Genomic DNA, 7,906 nt, shown 5'->3' on the forward strand with positions numbered 1-7,906 from the left:
GCAGTCGAGGACTATCTGTATATATATATTAATAAATACGTTTATGATTTAACATGTCTCAATCATCTCATGTCTGTTCATACGAATCACGATGTGAATGAGGAAAACTAGAAATTATTGTTATTTTGTATATATTTTAAATTTTGGTTTAACATGTAGGCTTTCGCGCCCAATATCATCCATAGAGGTGTTTTTTGGATTAGATCGCATACATATATAAACGTGTCGTTAAAACCCGCCACCACTCGACACAGCCAACTAGTAAGGGTTGTCACGGAAACAGAACAAGCCAATTCGTCACTGGTACTTTGGAGAGCCAAGCCACAACATTTACAATTGGAGTACGACGTTTTGCCAGTAATTACAACTAGCTTCATCAGGCGACAGCCAGATTTGTGGCACTCTCGCGCAAAGTGGGGGGGGGAGACTACCGAGTCAACGTACATTATGCATGTGCATTATGAGAGCCCTTTGATCTTGTCCTTCCTGTCTATTGTGTATTAAAATAGCCGTACCAATGGTAATCCCTATTGAAGTATGCTGCCCTTTATAGGCATGCATTTAAATAATGTATTATTTGTTGGCACCCGTGTTCAGCAGTAGCAGAACACACGTGCCAACAAGGACACTCAGTTGATTCTAATGTTGAAGTTCTGTGCAAAACTAGCTACTACTGCCCAAGAATAATTCGAGAATCTATCGAAATTGGAAGAAAAATTTACAGTTCGGATAGCTACCGCCTTTGTGCTGTGTGGAAGCGACTCATCAAATAGTACATTAGATGAAACTCCGAGTACCCACTCAGGAGGTATAGTGGTAAAACAGTGGAGGAAAAAAAAGCATTTTTTTTTTTATTTGCCCTTGTTGAATGATAGAGTCGATACACACAGCAAGCGAGATTAAGAAAGCGCATCGGAAGAAATACCGGAGGAGAGAGAGAAGACAATTGCTTGCTGCAGAAGGAAAGGCATTCCTACCGAGGGAGACAAGTTGACAAAGATTTTGATCATGGGAACCGGTGGCGTGGCTCGATCTTCCCTATGTGCGCAACACGCTACCGAAGGAAAACAGAAAATCCTATTCAAAGGCTAAAATAAGCTCCATTTTTTGTATAAGAGCCCGATAAACAATAACCCCATCCATAGACTGAGGAAGAAAGGGAAGAGCCTGAACAAAGGGGAGGAGATTACGACGGAGATGGGTTGGAGGTGGAGAGAAGGGGAGAGGGGAGGCCGTAAAGGCAGCTGCACATTCAAGGAAAGCGGTGTAGAAAGAGTTGAACGGGGACATGGAGACAGCAGAGACAAGGGTGGAGAAAGAGGAAGAGAGGATCTTTCAGTGCTCGCTACAGGAAACCCACAAAACTGAATTTCCTAAACTCGTGTCGCCTCCGTGACAGCAGCACCACGAACGCCACAGACTCACGCTCCCCAAATCGACAATACCATCTCCATTGCCGACCAGCCACGAGATGGTTGCTCTCAACACCTCGGTCGTGGTGTAAGCAGCAAAAGACTTCCGGCTGGTGAGCATCCGGCCATTACGAGGGTTGGAAATAAACTGAAGCACGGGGCGACTCCCACAACCTTCGGGTATTTCCAAACTGGATGACGTCTTGGGATGAAGCTAGAAGTAAGCCAAATCTGCACTCAATAAATGGGACAAAGATTCCAGAGAAGCCTCCAGAAATGTCACAGGAGGCTCGGGTGTGAGAAACCAGACTCCATGTGGGGTCCTCCAGACCTTTGCCCTCCAGTTCATCAACATTTGTAAAAGCAGGACGTCTCAAAGGTACGTAGCATGGGTGAGGTACGAGGTTGAGAACCACGTTCCGAGATTAGGCGCTTTGACAGGTTGGGGTCCGAGTAAACTTTTAATGGAGCTCACCCTACGACATTACAGATAGAAGGATAGTGTGCCGGCACAATCCGGACACCCTGCTACACCGAAACAATCTGCTGCATCAAACTCCCTGGTACAGCTAAACACTGGCACGATTGCGCTCAAATACACACAAACTCTCGCTCGGCCAGTTGGTACACAGGTTGTCAGTTGTGGGGGATGCGGGCCCCCGGCTCCCCCCCTGGGGGAGGGCTGATCTCGAGAGGGCTGCGGGCTCCGGACTCCTCGCTCGAGTGAGAGCAGCCGCTACTCGACTCCTCGCTCGCGGTGAGAGGGCTGCCGCTCTCCGGCTACTCTCCTCACGGCGCAGCCCCTCGGGTCCGCGGGTCCTGTTTGTGGGGCATAGCTCGGGGCTGGCACGTGGCTGCCTGGAATCAATCCGTCGCTTCTCAGCCACTCAAACGCGACGTCTCCGCTCACACAACCCCGCGCACCACTCACACGAACTAAACGGGGGGTCAGGGGTCAGAGGGCAATGACGTCCTTCGCACACGCGTTGCCGCCGATGCCGGGCAATGGAGATTGTTTAAAGGGCTGCGGGGCGGGGATTTGGAGTCGGTTTTAGAGCGACACACCAATCGCACGCGCGGGACGGGGGGGTCGGGGGTTAGAGGGCAGGGACGTCACTCATACACGCATAGCCGATTGGGGGGCTGTATGGGAGGTTATTTAAAGGGCTGTGGGGGCGGATATTCGGGATTGGTGTTAGCCCGCAGTCACGAAAGCTTTAAATCGAAATTTATGTTAAGTGTAATGTGTTGGTGTTAATAAATAGTGTTGCCTCCCAAGAAGTTGTGTGCGCCTATCTCAGCCCATTACATATAAGTGTAGATGTGATTATGTAATTCTTGTGTTCATACAAGTGTAGTGACACAGCGCTGACTGCTGTCCAGCAGCGGCAACTGCAGTGGAAAGTTTGCGCACACGCCGTTGAGCATATATACGGGTGTGCCGGCCGGGCAGAGGAATTGGGGCAAGGGTCATGGAAGACCTCATAGGGAAGCCTCTGGAACCCTCTGGTCGGTTCGAGAAGGGAGGCGTGGATAGGGCAGAGCCAAGCCGCACCGAGTAGAATATAGAATATAATATAAGCAGCGGAGAGCGACAGCTCCGGGCTGCCGGTTCTGGGAGTGGACTCGTCTCGACGTCGCTGTCGTTGCCACCGCATTCGCCCAATCATTGCGTGGCCAGACAGTCGTTGGCCTTCTCGGTCGACGCCGTCGGTGCAACACGGACAGGGTCGTGTCTAGGCCGGGCTCTATGGCAACGTGGTCGAGAGAGTGAGGCCGGAGTTGGTGTGAACAAGATAATAAAGAGACGATGTCTCCTGCAACTACCTCGTCTCCGACAGTGTGTGCGACACACACCACACGTCGGAAGGAGAACACTTCACAAGTATAAATGCTGCCTGTGTCAGTCGAGTCACATTTGCTCTAATTTATTTTGATGGTGACCTAAGACAGGAGAAGCAAAATGCACTTCTTCAGGAAGTGATATTTTTTTCATAATGCAGAGGCTGTGCCTGATACACATCTTTCACGTGTTGTTTGGCAACCCTGGTGCCCAGTAAACGCCATATGGCCAGATCTTTGCATTGAATTCCAAGTATTAATTCCTCCATACTTGTGCACAGTTGAGTTTTTATTCCATTCCCTTCATGAACCATGTTTTTTTAACTTTACATCATAGTAAGATAGTACATGCCGATGAATAATTAATAGATGCTTGAAAACATCTATCCCCCACCATCTGCCTGTGTTTGGCCTAAAACCCAATCACCCAGAATGCCCAAATTCACCTTACATACTCTAGGAATGTAAGCAGGTTAATGCCTGTATATCCATCACAATCATCACTCCCAAATGTGAAGACATGTCACGAGACTCGCTGACTTTTCTTAAAATACTTGAGAAATACAAATCATAGCTGAATATTTTCAATTCCATGTGTATAAGCCTTTGTCTCAGATTTATTGTAAAATAAATATACATGTACAATATAAACATTCAAATATCAGAAAATATTTAATGTATGTTGAATTTCTTTCACACTGTACATAACCAACCATGCTAAACAAGACATGATAAAAACAATCCAAGTCATGGGTTGCATACAATATGCAACTTTGGTTTATTGATTACAAATTACATAAAAGGTTCTGAAATTTTACAATACAGGTATAGTGCAATCTAAATAAGCAAATGTACTTTTACAGTGATTTCCCAAATGTTTATAACTACACAAATACTAGCATGTATGTTCCCAATAAAGTAGTCTCCTTCCAAAATGGCTAAAACCAAAATTAGTTTAGTTGTGCTCACAATATTGTTCACATATCCGTTCTATTTCAAGTGACATTTGAGTCTGTATGGATTTGCTGTGCAAAATACTGCTGCAACCATTCAATAACTCCAACCCTGAACGAACTTTATCACATTTTTCCAATACTTTGTTGTGGCACTTCCATTAACAGGGCAATTACTGTGCCCCATGGGCCCCACAAGTTCACAAGTAATTGCGATTCACACCACAGCACCTGAAGTACCATTGATGTTTAACAACCATGAATTAGCAGGACCAAGCGAACGTATCCTTCTGAGTAGAAACCTCGACCACCGCCATAAAATGCTTTCGGGCTTTCTACATCACGGGTAGTCAGCCATCCTTGTTCTCCTTGATGGTGTCAACCAGCTCTTTCAGATGCGACAGGTGGTACACGGCCCTGAGAAGAGACACGATTGAGAGAAAATTACTTGGTTGACTTATTATCAAGGTGAAAGCCAGAAAAATCTCACCAAGTCTCAGGAGGGTTTGGCAGTGATATTTTGCAAATTTCATCAGCGAGTGGTATGTGAGAGGAAAACGGAGAACCCGGTGAAAACAGAGGGAGTAAAATGCAAAACTCCGGATATAGATTCAAGATTCCATTGCCGTATTACTAACTCCTGGTTACCTAGCAGCCAAAATCTATAATATATGCTATTTCAAAACAGTCTCCCATCCAAGTAATAACCAGGCTTACCTGCTTAGCTTATAACATTCAAAATCTGACATCATACTTAGAGGCGGTGCAGCCTCTATGCTGTGCGTGAGTGTGGATATAAAGATAAATTCACAATGGCGTGGAGGGGTTTTCCCAGGGACGATCAGCCCCTAGAAAGACGTCCGTGTTGAAGCTGCCCGGGGAGGGGGCCTCCAAGCCGGGGGAGTCCAACTCCATGTGCGCCCTGCTCAGCAGCTCCTCCAATGAGGCTGTGCATCAAGAATCACGCATCGCACGTCACAACCACATGGGTGGCCGCTCAGCCGTCTCTGTGAGAAAAGACTGAATATGTACCTGAAAACATATGAAATGTCATCTGCTATATACAGACTATATATATACACACACCTAGGGATCTATTGTCCTCTGACACGGGCTCCTCGTTGGCTACATTCGTAAGGCCGGAGATATCCAAAACTTTGAGCCACTCTGGGTACTTTGGTCTGCTTTGCGGGCTCTGAGCGGTACCTGCTCTCTTTGTGCTGGTATCCGTCTCGTGGCTGCTGGTCTGGGAGTCCACATCGCAGTCACGCAGCCAGGCCGGGTACCTGAGCTCAGGAATGCTCGTGATCCCCGACACATCCAGCTTATCCTTTTGGCTTGTCAACCACCTGAGATAGGTACTTGTCGCACAGCCGCCGTTCGGCAAGTGCTCACGCCTAGTTGCTTCACTGCTCCATAAGTACAACAAAACATTCGTCTGGTTAGAAAAGAAATAATTTTCGGGTTTTGCCGACAAATTTAATGGCATCACGGCCTCGTTGCTTCTCGCTGTTGAGCTCAACCGTTTAGTTGGCTTATTGCCCCTCACCAATGATGCGCCGAAGCTGTGCGCGGTGACCCCGAGAGATGACCGCTTGCCTCTGTGCGACACTGTGAGGTCTCGGTGGGCGCCAGGCGAGCGGAGCAAGGACTTGGAGGAACCGTCAACTGGCGCCGCTAGGAGCTGGTCCGTGGTTAGACTGACCGTCGGGCTATGAGCCACGACCGCTGCAGCGCAGCAGTGAGGCTGCACGTGCCCGAGATGAGGTCCTCCACAAGCAGCATGCCACCTGCAATGTAAGACCCACAGACATTTTACTGGTACACAATGAATTTGCTCTCCCCTAGATTCCTTGACCCCTGAACGGCAATCCTGCAATGTTGCCTTACTTTGCACCATCAGTAACTAATGATGTTATCCGTTTGTGGAGTTTGTGAGAATATGGGATAAATCAGTGCATGAGCTGTTATTGTTTAAACTTCAGATGTGTCCAGTCTAGGATCTGCAAATTTTGACACAAAGGTTGGAGGATCACTTAGATTTCACAAACTTTACAAACTCGATAATCAGTGAAGTTGCTGGAAGATGACAGGAGAAAGAAATGCATGCACCGACCTATCTGTTCAGACCTATGCTATCCTCTCATATGCGTGTGCTTACTGTGGATAGTTTTCTCTGACATAAAATGAACTCATTAATGGAATTTGCCAAGCATCCCAGTGTGGGACTCTCACGAAAATGTATCTTTAGACCTTATTAAGGGTTTTTTTTCTAGGGGAATTACATTACATTCATGATAGCATAGCATAATTGACAAGCACCCAGTACAAGCAAAAAAAATGGGGTTCTCCTCTCCAATTATCCCCCATCCAGTCAACTAGCTTCGATACCTTATGAGACCTCCTTTGCCAGTAACAAGATATAGTAATAGGTTTTTACCCTTTTATCTGGCACAAAAACTGACACTTTTATACAAGGGATCATGTTTGCGATAACCACAACGCAAGTAGTCAAAATGCAAACAAGAAGACGCTAAGAATAAGAAGACGCCTTTTGGCGTCTTCTGGTCCAACACCAGTGGAGACTGGGATCTCAGAAAAGCCGTCTCGGGTGTGGACCAATCAAATTCAAGGACAGTGCATATTATCAGTTGTCTTTTTTGTTTGCATTTTGACTACTTGTGTTGTGGTTATTGCAAACATGATCCCTTGTATAAAGGTGTCAGTGTTTGTGCCAGATAAAAGGGTAAAAACCTATTACTATAGCTTCGATACCATTGCACCGCCTGCACACTCGATAGCCACTCGAGTGCAAGCACCACGGAGCGATTCCTCGCGTGGCGAGAGGCGCAACCCACCCTCATCCACACTGTGCATCCTCCTCTCCTCCGCGCGTCTCCGCTCCGCCATGCTGCGCGGTGCTGTGCTCTGCACGTATCCTGGGTAGCGGTGACGCACAGATTCCGCTCTGCTCAAAGTCCTCGATGTAGGCGTCCAGCGCACCGCTCGCCTACGAGCAGCACTGCTCTCCGCACACCACAGGGCTGTGCTAGCCCCCGCTTCCGGTCCGGAGCAGCGAGCTGCCCTGGCTGCCGCGAGGGCTTGTGTCCGTCACCGTGCTGTCGCCCGAAGGGCTGTTTGTCTCACCACCGTTGCAGTTCATTTTGTACGATTTGGGATGCCCGAACCGGATGGGGCCAGGGAGAGGAATCGCTGTGGCTACCAGGTCACCACTGGTCCTGGTATGGGGGGCACCATGAGGAGCTGCTGTGTGCGGAAAGTGGGTCCGACGTCACAACGCATGGGCCAGCGTCGACCACTTCGCGTTAGCAGCTTCAGCGTTAGGTCTCTTAAGCTACTGTGGCTGTTGTCCTTTTTTCAACAAAAATTCCAGCCTTTCCCATGCTTTCCTTCATCACACCTGCAAGCTCTATGTACAATTGAAGTGTCATAAATGCTCTACCTGCCTACTACTACATTATGAATGATATACATTTAAGAATTAGCTGGAGACAACTCCATGTTTAAAACACACTGTATTCAAAAGAGAAGGCTTAACATTTAACATTGGTTAACGTTTGGCATGTACACCTGCATATCAACAAATTACAGTACTACTAATAAAATGAATGCTACATATTAATAGTGGTATTACAGTAGTATGACTACTTATATTTATATATTATCGCACCTCCGAAG

At 47.3% G+C, this 7,906-nt stretch overlaps 1 long non-coding RNA gene across 1 annotated transcript; it reads right to left on the reverse strand.

Moving 5' to 3' along the window:
* Positions 1-3,877: 3,877 nt before the first annotated feature.
* On the reverse strand, positions 3,878-7,645 carry LOC142924667 (uncharacterized). The gene is made up of 4 exons (XR_012941780.1): positions 7,066-7,645; positions 5,757-5,997; positions 5,019-5,154; positions 3,878-4,624 (listed from the first exon to the last, which is right to left on the reverse strand). It is a non-coding gene; the product is annotated as an uncharacterized LOC142924667 (long non-coding RNA).
* Positions 7,646-7,906: the final 261 nt, after the last annotated feature.

Source organism: Petromyzon marinus, chromosome 15, assembly GCF_048934315.1.
Source record: "Petromyzon marinus isolate PM22_M1 ecotype Great Lakes invasive population chromosome 15, UKy_Petmar_22M1.pri1.0, whole genome shotgun sequence".
NCBI lineage: Eukaryota > Metazoa > Chordata > Hyperoartia > Petromyzontiformes > Petromyzontidae > Petromyzon > Petromyzon marinus.